The sequence below is a fragment of the Aegilops tauschii genome, chromosome 2 (genome assembly GCF_002575655.3).
Source record: "Aegilops tauschii subsp. strangulata cultivar AL8/78 chromosome 2, Aet v6.0, whole genome shotgun sequence".
Taxonomy (NCBI): domain Eukaryota; kingdom Viridiplantae; phylum Streptophyta; class Magnoliopsida; order Poales; family Poaceae; genus Aegilops; species Aegilops tauschii.
The window spans coordinates 166,263,028-166,282,886 of NC_053036.3; the positions used below are offsets into that span (position 1 = coordinate 166,263,028).

Sequence of the window (19,859 nt, forward strand, 5' to 3'; positions counted from 1 at the left end):
CACGCCGCGCCGAGAGCACCAAGGTGGTGGACGACGGCGAGGCCTAGTAAGGGGACGACGCGGAGCCGGGGAAGACGCGGCAGTGGATGCCCACGGAGAGAGGAGTATGAGGGTTCACTGGTTCGGCTGCGGTGTGAGGCTGCCGTTGCCGCAGAATAACAGGGGGTGTGGGTGAGTGGAGGGATGGCCTGGCCAGTGGTGGGAGTAGTATGGGGGCAGTGAGGCCTCCGCAGCAGCACAGCCGACCACGGGAGGCAAGAGCAGGCGGCACGACCGGCGCTGCTTTGGGCGGCTGGAGCAAGAAGACCAGAGGTTGAAGAAGCACTATGGCCATTGGATGGACATCGTACGGTCACTAGAGCTAGAATCGTTCATATTGACTAAATTGACAAAGCCCTCTGTCCCCGTCAACTTAGTAGGCCCACAAGTCAGCCACCCACTATGGTGGGTCCCAGCTAGCAGGGGGTATTCATTTTTTTGTGCGTCATAAGGACGCACTTCCTTGTGTGCGAAGAAATAGCTGGTGGGTCCGACCTGTCAGCGGGGGGAACGTTTTTTTCATGAAATACAGAAGCCCTTCCCGTGGGTCCTAGCTGTCAGGTGGAGGAATCATTATTTTGCGCGTAATAAGGAGGCAGTTCCTTGCGTGCGGCCGTGGACCCAGCTGTCAGCCTCTCCACGTACAGTTCACTTCCGATGGATGTCGTTCATTGACCACGTTGACCAGGCCGCGCCGAGAGCACCAGGGCGGTGGACGACGGCGAGGCCTAGGAAGGGAACGAGACGGAGCCAGGGAAGACTCGGCAGTTGTTTTCCACTCGGAGGAGTACGAGGGTTTACTGGTTCGTCTGCCGTCCCCGGAGAATAACAGCAGGTGTGGGTGAGTAGAGGGATGGCTAGGCCAGCGATGGGAGTACGGTGGGGCGGTGAGGCCTGCGCGGCAGCATAGCCGGCCGCGGGAGGATGGAGCAGGCAGTCCCGCCGGCGCTTGTTTGAGCGGCTGGAGCAGGAAAAGCAGAGATTGAAGAAGCACGACAGCCGTTGGATGGACATCCAACAGTCAATGCTCTCGTGTGCATTATTTCTAATAATGTACAGCCCATTTGCTAATTCTTAAGAATTTTTTTGGAGCCCATCTTCTTTTTGTTAGCATTACACCCCATATTTTGGCCACTGTTAAAAAGTATACGAATTTTTGCATATTTCGGCGCGGTCAACTGTTTTTAATCCCGAAATATCGATACACATTCAAACTAATCCAAATAATTGTCCACGCATAAAAATCAATGGAATTTAAAATCTTGTAATGAAAAAAATTGAAGCTAATTCCCGGTTTGATGTGTTTTAAAAATGTACAGCCCATTTTTGGGCAAACCGAATGAAACTCTCCTCGTCTTGAAAGATTTGCAGCCCAGTAGGGCAGATAAAGCAAGTAGGCCTCGTTTGGGTATTTCTTAAAAAAATAGAACTGGGCTAGCCATTTTCAGCAAGAAAAAAACACAACTGAGCTCATGATGTGGTAAACATAAATAAAACCCTGGCTAGACGGGCCACAGCCCCCGCACAGCCCCGTTGTTACCCTGATCCGTCGCTAAAACTAGTATAAATAACAACTACTTGTTCCTCAAAAAAATAAACTGCGCGACCTGCTGGGTCCCTGGTGTCAGCCGCTCGTAGTGTAATTCTCTCGTTTATTGACTACGTTGACAATGGCGTGAGCCCCAGATGTCCAACCATTAGGAGGAACCATATTTTTGGGCTTGTAATATAGAGGCACTTGCTTGCGTACTACCATGACGCTGGTGGGTCCCTACTGTCATCCTCTCCACGTATAGTCATCTCCTTGTTCCTCTCGGTTGTTGACGACGTTGACAACGCAGGGTGGCGCACCACGCATGGCGAGCGAACCAAGGCCGCAAGGCGGAGGACGACGACGAGGCCTCGGACGGAACAAACAGGAGCCGTGGAAGATGCGCCGGTCCAGTCGCAGGCGGAGGGGAGTACGAGGGTTGACTGGTTCGCGTGCGGGTGCGTGTTGGGGCTGACGTCGCCGGAGAATAACAGGACGTGTGGGGGAATAGAGGGAGGGACCGGCCAACGTTGGAGGGTACGTACGGTAGGGCGGCGGAGGCGCAGCTAGCCATGGGAGGCGGGAGCAGGCAGAGCCGACAGGGTGGTTTGGTTTGGGTGGCTGGAGGAAGAAGAAGACAAGAGATAGAAAATACACGACAGATGTTGGATGTCAATCCAACGGCTGGTAGGCAGAATCATTTGTTGACTGGCTAGTAAGTCCACACTGTTGGGGAACGTAGCAGAAATTCAAAATTTTCCTACGTGTCACCAAGATCAATCTAGGAGATGCTAGCAACGAGAGGGGAGGAGTGCATCTACATACCCTTGTAGATCGCGAGCGGAAGCGTTCAAGAGAACGGGGTTGATGGAGTCGTACTCGTCGTGATCCAAATCACCGAACATCCTAGCGCCGAACGGACGGCACCTCCGCGTTCAACACACGTACGGAGCAGCGACGTCTCCTCCTTTTTGATCCAGCAAGGGGGGAGGAGAGGTTGATGGAGATCCAGCAGCACGACGGCGTGGTGGTGGAAGTAGCGGGATCCCGGCAGGGCTTCGCCAAGCGCAAGCGGGGAGGAAGAGGTGTCACGGGAGGGAGGGAGGCGCCAGGGCTTGGGGTGCTGCTCCCATGCGCCTCCCCACTATATATAGGGGTGGAGGGGGCTGGTTTCTTGCCCTCCAAGTCCATTGGGGCGTTGGCAAAGGTGGGGGAAAGAAATCCCATCATTTCCCTTCCCCGCCGATTGTTATCCCCCTTTTTTAGGGATCTTGATCTTATCCCTTCGGGATATGATCTTATTCGTTCTAAGGTGGGATCTTGGTGCGCCTTGACCAGGGGTGTGGGGCCTTGCCCCCACTACCCACGTTCATGTGGGTCCCCCCATGCAGGTGGGCCACACTTCGGAACCTTCTAGAACCTTCCCGGTACAATACCGAAAAATCCCGAACATTTTCTGATGGCCAAAATAGGACTTCCCATATATAAATCTTTACCTCCGGACCATTCCGGAACTCCTCATGACGTCCGGGATCTCATCCGGGACTCCGAACAACTTTTGGTTAACCGCATACTAATATCTCTACAACCCTAGCGTCACCGAACCTTAAGTGTGTAGACCCTATGGGTTCGGGAGACATGCAGACATGACCGAGACGACTCTCCGGTCAATAACCAACAGCGGGATCTGGATACCCATGTTGGCTCCCACATGTTCCACGATGATCTCATCGGATGAACCACGATGTCGAGGATTCAATCAATCCCGTATACAATTCCCTTTGTCAATCGATACGTTACTTGCCCGAGATTCGATCGTCGGTATCCCAATACCTTGTTCAATCTCGTTACCGGCAAGTCACTTTACTCATACCGTAATGCATGATCCCGTGACCAAACACTTGGTCACATTGAGCTCATTATGATGATGCATTACCGAGTGGGCCCAGAGATACCTCTCCGTCATACGGAGTGACAAATCCCAGTCTCGATTCGTGCCAACCCAACAGACACTTTCGGAGATACCCGTAGTGCACCTTTATAGCCACCCAGTTACGTTGTGACGTTTGGCACACCCAAAGCACTCCTATGGTATCCGGGAGTTGCACAATCTCATGGTCTAAGGAAATGATACTTGACATTTGGAAAAGCTCTAGCAAACGAACTACACGATCTTGTGCTATGTTTAGGATTGGGTCTTGTCCATCACATCATTCTCCTAATGATGTGATCCCGTTATCAATGACATCCAATGTCCATAGTCAGGAAACCATGACTATCTGTTGATCAACGAGCTAGTCAACTAGAGGCTCACTAGGGACATGTTGTGGTCTATGTATTCACACATGTATTACGGTTTCCAGTTAATACAATTATAGCATGAACAACAGACAATTATCATGAACAAGGAAATACAATAATAACCATTTTATGATTGCCTCTAGGGCATATTTCCAACAGACACCACCTTGGATAGGCTATTTCCTCGCGGGTCCCAAATGTCATAATCCAAATCTGTCACGGTCATGCAGCCTTTCCTATGAAAATTTACAACCCATTTGATGTGCTAGTTCGAAATAAGTTTGTGGGTGCTGGTGGGGGCTAATCACTTGGCTTCTGTAATGCACAGTGAGCTCAGGAAGCCGGCGAGAGTGATGTTATTTCCCTTGGTTGGGATTTGTTAGTTGTTACAATATTTCACTCTATATTAAACGACTGGCAAGCCATTTGCCTTGCTTCAAAGAAAATATGACAGTCACAGCCGAGTTGGAAAGGGCAAGAACATCTAACTCTAGCTTACAAACAGTACAAAAGCACGAGGGTTAATTATTCATCAGGTTTACAAAAAAAACCAGGTTGAAAAGGGCAACAACATCTAACTCCAGCACTGTTTTCGGCAGTCACAGTCAAATGGATCGGTCAGGTCCATAGAATGAACATCTTGGGTCGTAAAATTTACTGGATTATGCCCACAATATGTTGTAAATAGAAGCCCGACACGTTCAGAAGCTCTTTTGCCCACCTGAAACTCCTTTTTTTGCTCTTCCACATACCCATCCGTCAAAACCATGCTGCTAATAAACTTAAGCCTGATGGACAATAGTAACCTCGCATTCAGCAGGAAGAATGTGACAAATCTAGTGTTTGCACGGTTGGCTACATATCGTTCTAGCGTTATTGTCTTCAATTGAATCTCATGAGAAGTGAGAAAATGCCGATGCTTACGAATCCACCGATTGGTTATAACTTTCTTACCCTGTCATGTTGCCTAAATAGACATGAAGATTGAAAACAGTTAAGGTCTAGAAAAAAGAGTGTCGAAAGAGCAACAGCTGAACGGTTATTCTAGTACACTATATGCGGGCTTCCAATGTGCATGAAATTATCACCTTTATATACAACTTCTCCAGACATGAAAAGCATTGCAGCAAGCCAAAAATCTTGTTCAGATCAAAACTATTCATTTGGATATATAAGATCTTGACCGAATCCAGCACCATTGATAGGCCATCCATGGAGAAACTCTTCATTGAGCATAGAACATAATATTAGTACAAAATGTGTACTCCAAGATGACATATAACTTATGCGCAGAAATTTAAAATGCAGCTTATGGTTACAAGTGTAGATGATAATGTAAAGTACCTGAAGAACTGTGGAGCCAAACACCATATTGAAATGAGCACAGAGATCATGTATTACACCCAAGGTCTCCGGTTTAGGCGCAGAGGGGACGGTTATTTGCAACGGTGAATAACTAGAATTAAGGATCAACCTTTGAAGTGAAGGGGCATCTTGGATGATGAGCTGCCTTCCGTCAAAACAAATTCCAATTCTTACAAGGTTAGGCGACTTTATTTGGAGACAACCGATTCTAACTGTGAAAAAAAGCACCAAGCACTCCAGGGCAGGGCAACTGGTGAAAGTGCGTTATATCGACTAGAGGGGGGGTGAATAGGCGATTTTTATGAATTCTTCACTGAGGAATTTGCAGGTGAGGAAATTCCTTAGCGAAGAACTACTAGCAGCGGAATAAGTACTCAAAAGTAAACATAACAGAACACAAGCATGGTCATCATGATGAACTGAAGATGAGCACAGCTGTGGCACCCCGGCTCAGAGGAAACCGGAACGCCCCGTATTCCAGCCCAGAGATCGAGGAGAAGTCTTCTGGAATACGGAACTGCTTAGCATAGAACAAACCAGCTTTCTATTATTACACGAATATGATTACAAGGTCTCCGATATTACAATGAATAACATCGGCACGGCGACACTACGCCATCCTCAATTGCTCTATGCAAGAAGTAGAACAACTCGATGCAGCGGAATAATTCTAGCAGCGGAACAACAACGATAGTGGTGAACTCCACTCCGCAGGGACTCTGGCTGGAACGCTTATCCTAGCTCGCAAACAAAGAGCAAACAAGCATGCAATCCAGGCACGACCTGCAAGCTGACATGACACGCCAGGTCAGTACATTGAATGTACTTGCAAGCTCACAATTAACCAGAAGCATCTATTTCATAATAATTAGAAACATCCGGCCTTTAATTAGGTGGGGCAATTTCCAATCAACAAACTAAGACCATTAGATCTTCGTAACTAGGGTGGACCCATAACCTACGCTCCAATCTCATAGTCAATCTCCCAATCCAAAGTATGTTAGGTCATCTCTCACGCTAAAAAAATGACCATGTAAAAAAATGTGACATGTTGGGTCACCTCACGCTAAAAAATAAAATGACCATGTAAAAAAAATGTGACAACTAAGTCACGATCAGGTACACATCGATATGGTACACCATATTTAAGTGGAATTCCTTAAAAAAAGACACAGTCAGGTTGGACGATCCATGATACATTTGCATCGTCCTATAACAACCAAAATTGTCACGATCCCAGAAAGAAATCTAAACTAAAAATAATATATATTTTTTGCAGGGAAAAAACTTTTTAATTCAGTTGGCATATTTCCAACAACAACAACAACAAAGCCTTTTGGGTTTCATCTCCATAAGAGTGGCTGAGTTTTCACGTTGGCTCGCCAAGCCTATCACAACCCACCTCCTTTATCTGGGCTTGGGACCGGCTATGTTGGGACAACATAGACGGAGTTCAGTTGGCATATTTCCAATAATTAAAAAACCGAGGGATACAATCTCCTTTTTTTAAGCAATAAGGGATACAATCTCAATAGAAACAAACTCTCACGGTCGTGTAGAGATACAAGGGCAGTGCTGGGCGCCGGCGCACCGGCCGAACCGTTCGGCCGGTCGACCCCTAGCCATCAGATGCGCGTCTTATCAGCCGTTTGATCAAGCTCCTTTTTTTCTTTGTCCTCCCCGCATCTCCCACCTCGCGCCGCCGCACGCCAGATGCGAAAGAACCCTCCGGCCGACGACTGAGCCCCCGCTGACCCCACCCCTCCCCCGCCATAGACGAGCTCGACGCCGGCCTCGAAGCTCACCGCCACTCCATTCTCGCTTTCGGGGGGCAGCCCCGGTTCCCAAAAAAAAATCCATCGCCACCGTTGAGCAACGCCGCCATGAATGGAAGTAGCAAAAATTGACTTCGGTTCCAGCAAAATCAAACATGATTGTAGCAATAAAAAATTGACCGAAGAAAACAGGGATGTGGCATCTTGTGAGAATGAATGTAGCAATCATCAATACCTGTGGTAACAAAAACTGACAAAAAGGTTGCATCAAAAGACACAGTCGTGGGTCTCGCATGTTCATGGAGATGGGATGTAGCAAAAATTCGACAAACAACATAGTTGTAGCAAAATTGTTAGCCGGTTCCAGCAAAAATACGGTGGGAGCAGATTTTGGGCGGGGTGGGTGGTAGCAAAAATATGAGTCGGTTCCAGCAAAAATTATCTTCGGTTCCAACAAAATCATAACATGGTTGTAGCAAAAAATCGACTGGAAAAACAGCGATATCATGGAGATGGATGTAGCATAAATGCACAAAACACCGGTAGTAACAAAAACCAAAACGGTTGTAGCAAAATGGTTCACCGGTTCCAGCAAAAACTAACGTGGTAGCAGATTTTGGATGGGTGGGTGATAGCAAATACATGGGCTGGTTCCTGAAAAAACAAAGCATGCTTGTAGCAAATCCTGCGGCGGCGGCCATGGACAGGAGCGCAACCAGCTGCGGTCGGCCATGGCGACGAGCGCTGGTTGCCGCATGGTCGCGCTGATGGATGAGCGGCCGCCGTGGGGCTTGGAACAAGAGACGGAGGATGGGGACGTGGAGGTCGTTGGGCTAGAGGAGGTCACCGGCGTTGCTGGAATTTGTGGCAACAGTAGTCGTCGGGATTTGGGGCTCGTGCTCGTTGCGATTTTGGGGTTGATTTCTAGAGATGAGAGAAATGGGACGAGGAAACTGAATGGATAAGGTCGAGCGCTGGTAAGGAGATAAGGCAGGGGAGGGGAGGGGAGGGCGACGCGCGGAGCGGTGCATGGGCCCAATGCCAGGTAACCTGTCTCGTAATCGTACGATCTGCTACAATCGGACGCACGCGGCGCGACCGGCCGAACGCTCGGCCGGTCCGCCGTATATAAACATTTCCCTTTTTCAAAATATAACCAACCTCTCACGATCGTGTAAAGAGATAAAATCTGTCTACAAATAGAACAAAACTCTCACGATCGAAACAATCTCTCTTTCCGTCGTGCACATGTCAAATAACTCAGCCAACCTAAAATACCTTCCCTTTAAAAAGCGTCAATTATTGATTGTCCTGTCTGACTTCAGATCACCCCGCATATCCAACAAGTGGCACTTTGACATTGTCTTCCTCCAGCGGCAACCAGCCCTCCAATGGCCCATTCTCCTGTTGACTCGCCTCAACTGCAATCGGCTCAGTTGAGCGATCAAACCACCTCCAGTAAGTACCATCTTCACAGAATTATAGCCTTGCTCAACTGAAGATATTTCACATGTTAGCTCTGAAGGTCGATTATATTGGAATAGAAACATATATTATGTTATTCTAGATTAATTATTGCAATTCTATGGTGGCACATTCATACTTTTACTTATCTAGAGAAGGCTGATGCGATGGATGTTGATTCCAGTGTATTCACATTAGGATAATACACTTTAGAAGATTGTTCTTCAAAACCACTCTAGGAGACTAGAATTATGCTACAAGTTTAACTGAAACAAATGTAATTACTTGCTGTGATATAGAGAAACTTATATGGTGTATCAGAAGGTTTTGAAATTTGAAGAACCTCTAATTCTATGGTGGGTTCCTGTGGAATATTTTAGCAAATATGGTGAATAGTACACGCGATAGTGACTGTCATTTCAAATTTGATCAGGAAATTCAATGGTGAGAACTTTAATCTCTTTGTGTAAACCCAAACGAATGAAGAGCAAATGGTCTACAACGGAAAAACATGAAGCAAAATTATGGAACTGTGATATAGTGATGTTAAAAGAAAGGTTTACCTCTAACATTGGTCATCATATAGTATCTAATCTCATATCTTTTCTCTTGAATTATAATAGGAATTTGTATGCACAACAAAAACAACAATTGATGTCATTATAATGGATAAAGGTTGGTGGTACCAGAAGTGGTGTCATGTGTTATTGCAGTGCTGCTTCTACACAAAGATGGAACGGCACACTCAAGGTTCCACATCCACCTAATTCTTAAAGAAGAGTCAACCTGTGACATCAAACAAGGTTCACACTTGATAGACACACTAAAAAAGATGTCGCTAATACTATGGGACGAGGCTCCAATGGCAAACAAGATATATTTTGAAGCGCTAGACAGGACTCTCAGGGATATATTAAGGCATAAAAATGTGAACAACATTGAGCGACCATTCGGGGGCATGACAATGGTTCTAGGAGGGGACTTCTGCCAGATCCTTTCTGTTATACCAAAGGGAAGAAGACACAACATAGTAACTGCATCCATTAAAAGGTCATATCTTTGGAGGGACATTCATATAATTTTTTGAGAAAACGCAAGAAGACTTTGCGTTTCTCTGTATTGAAAAGAGAGGGACATTCATATAATGAAACTAACAAAGAGCATGCGACTCAACTGCACAACACATGATGAATCAGAGAAACAAAGGTAGCAAAATTCACAGAGTGGATTCTGAATATTAGTGATGGAAAAAAATACAACATCAGAAGGTGAGGAGATGATAAAAATACCAAGTGCCATACTACTAAAGAAAGGAAATAATAAAAAAAATGTGGAAAGCATATCCAAATTTGCAGGGGAGGTACTATCGCAAGCGATATTTCTCAGAAGAAAGAGCAATATTATGTCCAAGGAACGAAACAATTTACGATATAAATGATTATATAATGGATCAACTACAAGGTGAAGAGAAAATTTATTTAAACTGCAACACAGTATGCAAGGCAACAACCTTAAATGCATAAACGGAAATGTTATATCCAGCAGAGTTACTGAATAGCTTACAATTTCATGGAATCCTAAATCACAAGCTCGAATTAAAAGTGGAAATACATGTGATGCTCCTATGTAATATCAAGCAAAGTGATGGGTTATGCAATTGTACAAGGATGATAATTTTAACTTGGAAGAAAATTCATCAAAGCACAGATAACAACAGGAACACATGTGGGAGAAATGGTATATATATTCCAAGAATAGTCATGTCACCAACTGAATCCACATGGCCGTTCGTTCTAAAAAAGGAGACAATATCCAATATCGGTTTGCTCTGCTATGACTATCAAGAAAAGCAAGGGGCAATCTCTAAACAAGGTAGAACTATTTCTACCTAAACAAGTTTTCACACATGGACAACTATACGTAGCCTTCTCAAGAGTCACAAAAAAGGGATGGACTGCAGGTAATGATAAATGATGAAGATAGCAATGAGGATGATGTGGTCAAGAATGTACTCCATCCGTTCCATTTAGTTGTTGTTGATTTAGTACAAATATTGTAAAGGTATGAAAAAATAACAAAATTTCAGCATGACACTTCTTTCACTAGCTGAGGCGGCCTATTACATAAGAATTGCATACATAGAAATTTAGTACATTGCAAACTATCATGAAAAATACAAAGCGACTTCACTATGCTCACATGATATGGCAGGACAAATATGGTCTCCAACAGTGCCGATGTATCGCAAACACGAATCGACATTTGGTGGAAATAGTTCATTGCTACAAAACATTGACTATATTATGTGATATCTGATTCTTCAGGCTTATTATTTAGTGCAAAGCAATAGTGAGAGCGTCGGGACATTTTTTATATTTAATATGTAGAATGCAATCAGACCTGATTTAATCTTCCTTTTTCTTTTAAAATTATTAAAACTATAGCTAATCACAAATGTACTAATTAATTCTTAAGTTTTTTGAATAATAATATGGGTAGGGGGGGCCTAACACTGCCAATGCCGGTCCCATGCCCGAAAAAAGTGGAGGGGGCATAAAGAAATTAAAACTATGCCTTGAGATGTATTTGACATTCAAAACTTATTGTCATCATTTAGTAACTTCAGCATAAGTCAATCGAATGAATACGAAGAGCAGCCAGTATACAGGATGATAAAATGGCTATAAATATAGTATATAAATACACTCTAAATTCATATTCAATTTAATACAGTAAATAAATCACTAAAAATATGTCAATCTTGCACAGCATTAGCAAATTTACTACCTTTTTTGGTGGCCAAGCAAATTTACTCAGACATACACTTACATTTTCTAAATTTCACAAACTTAATAGTACGTACCTCATTCGACACTTATAGAGCACTTAAAAATAAAATCACATGTTTCCCCAAGATTTAAAGGAAAATGAAGAAACATTTTCCACTGACAGACATTTCCTAAATTACATTATAAATATGACAGAGTAGGGAAAAGGGAAAAGGGAGTACCAGCAGGTCGAAGTTCTAACTTCGAAGAATGTTGACGCAGTGGAGGATGACGACGACTTGCCGAGTAGCATCGAGCAAGAATAGCCACGATGCGTCTGCCTCGCACTTGGGGAAGACAACGTTGCCTCCTTCCTCATAATCGAGCTGGATCCAAGACAGTAGCGAGAGACAAAATCCACGCCCAAATCAACTGCACGGACACCGATGGCGACGGCACCCAGCTGCTAGGAGACCGAGGAGTCGTACGAGGAGCTAAGCCAGCCGCCGTAGATGATTACCCTGCGTCGGCACAAACGAGTCGAGCTGCTGCCATGGCTGCTCGTGAGGACGACAAGCTTATCCAGCGGCAGAAATTTTGTAGTCAACGGAGGAAAGGAGAAAGGGGATCTGGACTGTGTGAAAGTGTAAGTGGGAAAGAAGATGTGTGGACGCTATGTGCATCTACGAAATCCTGTTTGGCTAACTCCAAAATAAGCATACCGGCAGGAATTTTTTTTGTTTTGCCAAAAGGTATCCTACTAATAACCTATGATTTATCCTAAAAAATAACCTATGATTACATACAGTGTACATACTGTATAAATATATACATCGCATATATGTGTGTTTGCCTAAATATATTTTTTACCCTACAAATTAGTTAAAACATATCCAACCAAACATATAGTGCATTATCTTTTGAAAAAAAAAATCACGAAACCGTACGAAGAGTTTATGTTTTGACTTATACTTAATAATCCATATGAAACCTCTCCGCGGGACAACTTATAAATTAAGAATGAAAGAATTTACTACGGCGCGACGTGTGTCAGCAACATAAACTACCATCGAAGAAACACCACAAACATGATCAACTGAACCCACGTTCTCTCCAAACAATTCAAAGCAAAAGTGCCCTCTCGATTTTTCATCTAACGCGAAAGAGGAATTCCTCTTATATTGAAAGCCCCAATTCAAGGCAAACCCATAACGCTATAGCGCTACTAAATATTTGATACTTGAATTCGGAGCCCAGGCTCATATATATCCGGTGAAGAGTACACTAAAAAAATTAGCAGAAAAGTTCAAAAAAATCTGAATTTTTTGTTATCCAAGAGGCTCAAATGTTCGATGTCTGTGCAAAATTTCAGGGTGTTTGGACATTCAAGGAGGTCATGGCAAAAAAATGATAAATTTCCCAAAATTTATCACGAGCACCACACACTTCAACATCTTGCACCCAAATTTTTTTTTCCAAATTTACTGGCTATATAAAATTATTTTATTATTCAAACCATTAAACTTATTTTAACAATAAGTCAATATTTGGGAGTACAAAATAGGCACTCTCCCAAATATTAAGTTATTTTAACCAACTGTACCTTAAGAAAATTATATTTGTAGAAGACTTATATTTGCATCACATTTGGTTCAAACGTTTTCCTACAAATCAAATAATATGTCCTCATTATTAAACTTTTAAAAAGTCTAGCCCGCGCATCGAGCGGGCCACTTTGCTAGTTCAAGACAAACAACAACATGGCAATTACAAGTTAAGCAGGAATTATCATGAGATCATCAGAATAACATGGCATGAACAATATGGACATGATACAGGTAGAACAACATGAGCATGGCATGAACATATAGATCTGACGCTACTAGCAGGCAACATGATGACACTACATGCACTATTTATTCTGCTCGGGTTACTTCGTAACCATCACATGCATCACTTACCATCCTCGGACATCACACGATCATCTCAGGATCAAATCAAGCTTGGTATAAACAATACCGTAGTAATCATTAAATGACCACAAGGAGCTTGATTTTTACCCATGATTCTCGCACAATATCACGAATATCCAACAACTCGGTATCCTCGATACCACGGTGATCATTCCGACGATCACAACCATGACCAACACTTGGTCTCAAACGGTGATCTTTCCGGCGATCGCAACCAACGCATCTCATCGTCGAACCAGGGTTGTCATTAATCAAGTTATTATTAATACTGTTGACTCACGGTGGGACCGACACGAACTGGGCCCTTATCCGCGGGCGCGGCTATCGATAGATTTAATATACACTCTGCAGAGGTTAGTACACTGTACCCACACTACGGAACCCATGGCCTCGCACTCCCATTCGGGTGGACCAACGGCGTTCCACAAAACCGATCTACTGCCATGACACTCTCCCGGCCACTCCGACTCACTACCCATTGGGCTAGTCCTGGGTGGCCCCGTGTCTACCAAAGACACAACGACCACCGTCGTGGTCCGTCCCAAACAGGGACAAAAGCGCTTAACATCCAACCTACGGGCACACAAGGTTATGTCCGCCTACCTGATCAGGGTAAGCACGCCCATAACCTTCCCTAGTTGGAGGCACCGGCGAGAGGCACGGCAATAGACCTAGTTAGGACCTCCTCATAAGGTAAGCGTGGTTGCACTGGTCAGTTTCGATATGGTGGCACCATGACTCAGTCAACAGTTGTTCAAGTTCAATTAAATCCGGTTAAACTTGAATGCGATATGCTGAGCCATGATAAAATAACATGATGCATTTACAAAGCATGAGCATGATATCAACATAAGCATGAGAGTACGACATAACTATCCACTATATCAACAATGAATCATATCCAACTGAGCATGGCATACTGACTAACATGAACATCGCAAGTACATACTTCTCTGAAACATAGCATGACCACTAGCATCAACAATAAATATCATGCAAGAACATAACAACAATGCAAGCATTTAACCAACATGTATAACAATGGTACCCGGGACAGACGGCAGTTATGCACCGAAAACCATCACCAACATCAACATGTACTACTAGCAAGCATAAGCATATGAAGGGAATAGTAGCAACTAGCAGGGCATGAAAACCAGGGGCATAACAACATAGCAAGCAAGTAAGTACTAACCCAGAAGCATTACCGAAACAACGATAACCATATTTTAAACAAGCAATCATTTATTAAATATTCAAGTTGAAAACCATGGCTACTGCATGACTATCATGCAAGTGGGTATTGTGGCTTGCCTGGGGGTGAAGAAGGCATCGGGGAGAAGTGCGAGAAGCTCGCGGAAAGATTTGCTAGAAACAGTTCTCTCTCGGAGGGGCTGTTTACGTGCAAGGACAAAAAGGTCATTTTCACAGTGTCAAACCATAGTGAAAATGAAACCAACAGAACGAGCTCGACGAGATGAAGAAGTGGGCTTTGGAATCACCTTATTTGGAGTTGTGGTTAAAAAGATATGAAGGGTTGAAGTTCAGGGACTTTTTTGCAAAAACATCATCACAAACAAGTCCCTGGGTGGATAGGGCAGAAGCCTAAAGTTAGAAATACGCTTTCTGTTTAAGAAAATGCATTCTGGGCTGAAACAGAGAGGAAATACGCTTTCAGTAAAAGAAAGCGTACTTTGAGCTGAAGCAGAGGGAAAATGCGCTTTCCCGAGATGAAAACGTACTCGACCGAGTACGCCTCCACTTAAACACGTGGCAGAGGCGGGGCAGGGGCTTGAGCAGCTGACGTGCGGGTCCCACAGGCTGCGGGGCCCGTCACTTATCCAGCTAGGCAGGCGGGGTCAACGCGTGCGGCTGCCAGGTGGGGTCGGGAAGGAGATGGGGCCCGCCTGGACTCTGTCTTCTTCTTCCTCGCCTTGCTCCCGCACGGGACAGAGGAGGCAGGGGAGGGCGCGTCACCGGCGATGGGCCGGCCGGCTCCGGCCGTCTCCAGCGAGGGCGACGCCACCGGTGGTCTCGGGAGACCACACCGCCTCCATTCAGGGAGGAAACAGGTGCCGGGGAGGGCTACGGCGGCCGCGGCTGGAGGCAATAGAGGGCACAGCCGGCAGCGGCCGTTCTACGGGGGCGCGGCCACAGGGCCTCCGGCGACGAGGCAAGTAGGTGGGGAGGCTCACAGGAGCATGGAGAAGACGATGGTGGTGGTGGGATGGAGAGAAAGAGGCTACACTGCCCGAATTTAGGAGGGGGCTGGCGACGGGCACGGCGGCCATGAGAGGGACAGAGAGCTCTTGGAGCTCGGGCGAGTGGTTGGGGAGGGGCAGTGGAGTGAGGCAAAGGCGATGGTGAGGTCGAGAGGCCTCGGGGTGGCTTATATAGCCGAGGGGAAGGGGAGCCGCGCTGGCGTCGCCGCGGACGCGTGCCCACGCGCATGAGCTCGGAGATAGACGACGATGGAGGCACAGGGAGAAAGTTCACGGGGAAGAGGCGGCCAAGGGAGCGCAGGGAGAAGGATCCGAACGCCATTAATGCCTTGTCGGCACTGTGTGCTCGTGGACGCGCGGCGGCTTGCGTCGCTGAGGAAGCGGACGAAGGGGGAGAGGGGTCCAGGGCAACGGCGACGACGAGATGCAGCCACTGGACATGCTCACGCGTGCGAAGACGACAAGTGGGAGCGGTGCCAAAGCACAAACAGTGCTCTGGACACGCCACAACGCACAGAGCACGTGCACAGGCACGCTATTGTCGTGGTCACCATGTGAACGAGGGCATTCAATGCTCAACAGCACCCAAAACGTTGTCTAGCTGATAGTCCTTCCAAAATAGGTTGCAACTGCGGTGGTAGTTTGGTTAAAAGTGCTCTGGTTAAGTGGTAAACCACCTCTGAAGTTTACCGCAGTAAACTTTGATGAGCACTGGCGATCCACAGGAGAGGGATTGTGTCAAATGGAGTTGCCTGGGTGGTTGAGGGTAAGAAGGACTTTCACCCCGGTAACTTGGAGAGGATTAGGATCAAGATTTAATGTAGTTGCTTAACAACCACATAAACTGGTCCAGAAACTAGATTAGGATGACGCACTCTGATGAAGCATCAACTTGAGCTCAAATTGGGCAAGGTAGAGTCATTTGGTCCTATGAAGATGCTCAAAAAGTCTAATACCAATTGGCCAAGCCAAACTGGTACTTGCTTCACAAACATCTCCTCTGGACAGAAACTTGCAAAAATTCTAGAGGAATAATGGCTTGATGGACCATGCCCAAAATGGGTGGAGGTAGGTTATATGGATAATAGAAGGCCTAGAAAAATTGGCGGCCATAATGGAGCAAGATAAAATATACTTGCTTCACAAACTAAAATTTTGGACAGAATCAAAGAATTGAAGATGAGCTCACATGGAGGCATGACATGAGCTCTACTTTGGTGGAGGGCTATCATATGATTATAAGAGGGATCATGCAAAATGGCAACTCATTTGGATATGACTAGCTTGCACCTCCTTCACAAAGCTTCTTTCTGGATAGAAACTTTGGAAAATCACAATTAAATAATTACTAGGAAAATGAGGTTGCATTTTGGCATGTGGCAATTATATGGACGGGAAAATGTGTCCAAGAAGTTTGAGGTCAATTGGGAAAAGGAAAATAGCACTTGCTTCACAATGTGCCATTTAGGGCAGAATAGGAAATGAATTATTTGAGCATGATGATAAACAATAAAATGAAATATTTTGCCATATTTGAGAAAGATATGACCCAAAAAATTTATGAGAATTATTTGGGAATTTTAGGAGTGATGGAAATAAAGGTTGCTTCACAACCTAGGGCAATTTGAGTTATTCCTTTAATAGAAAAGGAATATTCCCAATAAAAAGAATATTGGGATTTGGGCTAGGATGAAAATGACAGGGTCTAGGGAAGGATTTGGGTATGACAAGCCACTCTGGAAGCAAAGAAGAGTTCATCTTCTTCACTTTCCAGACCACAAAGCCACGGAAAAAGAAAACTCAAGCAAAAACCTCAGAAAAACAAAAGAAAAAGAAAGGGCCAAAAATCAGGCTGTCACAAGAGAGTACAGAAAGCATAAGCATAGGATACACACAGGATGAAGACAAACAGACTGAAGAAATTGAACTGAGGAGATTGAGAAAGTCTTCAGTCAAAGTCTTCAAACACAGATATGAACAAGTGCACAACACAGTAATGAGGAAATGAAAGAGTTGAGGAAATAGAACCAGTAAGCTTGGTGAAGACAATGATTTGGTAGACCAGTTCCAAATGATGTCTCAGTTGTACATCTGGTTGGAGCGGCTAGGTATTTAAACCTGAGGACACACAGTCCCGGACACATAGTCCTCACCATATTCTCCTTGAGCTAAGGTCACACAGACCTCGCCCAATCACTCGTGGTAAGTCTTCATGTGACTTCCGAACCTTAACAAACTCGGTCACTCGGCGATCCACAATTCCTCTTGGATGCTCTAGACCATGACGCCTAACCGTCTGGAAGAAGCACAGTCTTCAAAGGTAACAAGCGTCGGATCCACGCAGGATCAATCTCTTCAGTGATGCTCAATCACTTTGGGTTTGTAGGTGTTTGGGTTTGGGTTTTCCTCACTTGATGATTTCGCTCAAAGTCCTCGGAGGATGGGATGCTCTCAAATGACAAGTGTCAGTTTCTCTCGGAGCAGCCAACCAGCTAGTGGTTGTAGGGGGCGGCTATCTATAGCCTATGGAGCAGCCCGACATGATAAGACATAAATGCCCTTTAATAATATGACCGTTAAGTGGGTAGATATTTTGGGACAGCTGGCGCGTAGCACATCAACGGTCGGAAATTTGAGTATCAAATTCCTCAGGGCTATCATGTTCCTCACTGTGTAGGCAATCCGCACTGGCGAATTCCTAACTCCTTAGTCAGAACAAATTCCTCAAAGACCAGAAGAACTTCGTCTCTGTCACTGAAGAATATGACTGAACTGTATGAGATTTCCAATGGCTTCACTCGAAGGGATTGGTAGGTGTAGGATTTTGAGTTGAGCATCACATGGAAATTTTCCTTAGTATTTCCTCGACCCCCTTTAACAGTACGGTGTTTCCTATGACTCAAGAACGAGAAAATGAAACTACGAAAACAAAAGTCTTCACGCTTCATATTCCTCGAATGAATACCAAGTCTTCAAGGTCACACTACTTTCTTCACTTTCAAAGTCTTTAGAAAGTCTTCAGAAATCCAAAGTCTTCAGTCGAAGAACTTCATTTTTAGGGGTCGACTTTCTCTGTAAATATCAAACTCCTCATAGACTTATAGACCTGTGAACACTCATAAACGCATTAGTCCCTTAACCTATAAGTCTTCAATACACCAAAATCACTAAGGGGCACTAGATGTGTCGGATGTGGGGTTCCAGCAAACCCAAAAGGTTCGAACACTGGGGTGTGCGCGAAGTCTCTCCCTCCTACCGATCTACGCTCTAGCTCGCTAAGATCTCGTGGATGAACTCGACGAACTTGCAACGCAGAAAGACACGGGGTTTATACTGGTTCGGGCCACCGTTGTGGTGTAATACCCTACTCCAGTGTGGTGGTGGTGGATTTCCTCTTGGGCTGATGATAAACAGTACAAGGGAAGAACAGCCTCGTGAGGTTGAGGTGTTCTTGTGCTTGTGTAGTTGAGGATGATCTGAACTGGTCCGGGATCAGTCCCCTCCTACTGTGGTGGCTACACCTATTTATAGAGGCCCTGGTCCTCTTCCCAAATATCGAGCGGGAAGGGAGCCAACAACGGCGGGCAAATTTGAAGGGGGACAGCTAGTACAAGCTATCCTGATAAAAGCGGTCTTCGCCTACGAAAAGCTCTGGGGTGACGCCATCTTGGGCTCCACGATGACCTCCGCCTTGCGGTCCTCCGGTCTTGGTCTCGTTGCACCAATATGGCAACCTTTGCCTGATGCCTCAGTACTCTTCACTTGCACTGGCCTCCTTAGCACCAAAGAGGAAATAGAGACGTTGCGCCCGCCTGGCACCCGCCTAGTGCCGTTCGTCATGGCTCACGTCACGAGAGCCTCGTGAGGCTTGCCTCGCCTTGATATCTCCGCTCCTCGTGAGCCTGCCTGGCTAGGCCACTCCAGAGGAGGTCTTGCGTCGTCCGCCTCACGAGGCTTGGACCCTCGCGAGGGTCTTGGGTGCCTTGTTGACGAAGATGGGCCGTACGGCCTGCTGCTTAGCCATGTTGTGGGCCGCAGGCAGGCAAGTCTGGGGACCCCCGTTCCCAGAACGCCAGCAGTAGCCCCCGGGCCCAAGGTGCGCTCGGGCTTGGCTTCGCGGCGAAGCTAAGGGTCAAGTTCGGAGCACCGCGGGCCCCAAAAGCCCGCGGCCTCAATCGACGTGTGGCGGTTGATTGGACGTGGGCGTCTCCGCTTCCCCACGCTTCCTTTGAATCCGCCTGGCTATGCGGCCCCTGCGGCCTACATAGTTATTCCTCCGCCTCCTGCGCCTCGCTTCCCCAATTCCCCTACTTCCTTGTGGCTCTGCTTCTCTTCTCCAATCTGACTTGCGCTGCGCCTGCTCCATCGCCATGGCGCCGGAACAATCTGAGAAGGGGAAGAGTCCTCTGTCTCTTCCAGCT

The 19,859-nt window shown here is 45.8% G+C and overlaps 1 long non-coding RNA gene across 2 annotated transcripts; it reads right to left on the minus strand.

Annotated features, from left to right (window-relative positions):
• Window positions 1-6,716: 6,716 nt before the first annotated feature.
• On the minus strand, window positions 6,717-15,653 carry LOC109773589 (uncharacterized). Of its 2 annotated transcripts, XR_002235357.4 has the most exons (5): window positions 14,910-15,653; window positions 14,719-14,800; window positions 11,486-14,610; window positions 9,162-9,261; window positions 6,717-8,506 (listed from the first exon to the last, which is right to left on the minus strand). It is a non-coding gene; the product is annotated as an uncharacterized lncRNA (long non-coding RNA). The 2 variants fall into 2 exon arrangements; XR_006669666.2 differs by lacking the exon at window positions 9,162-9,261.
• Between the last annotated feature and the right edge of the window lie 4,206 nt (window positions 15,654-19,859).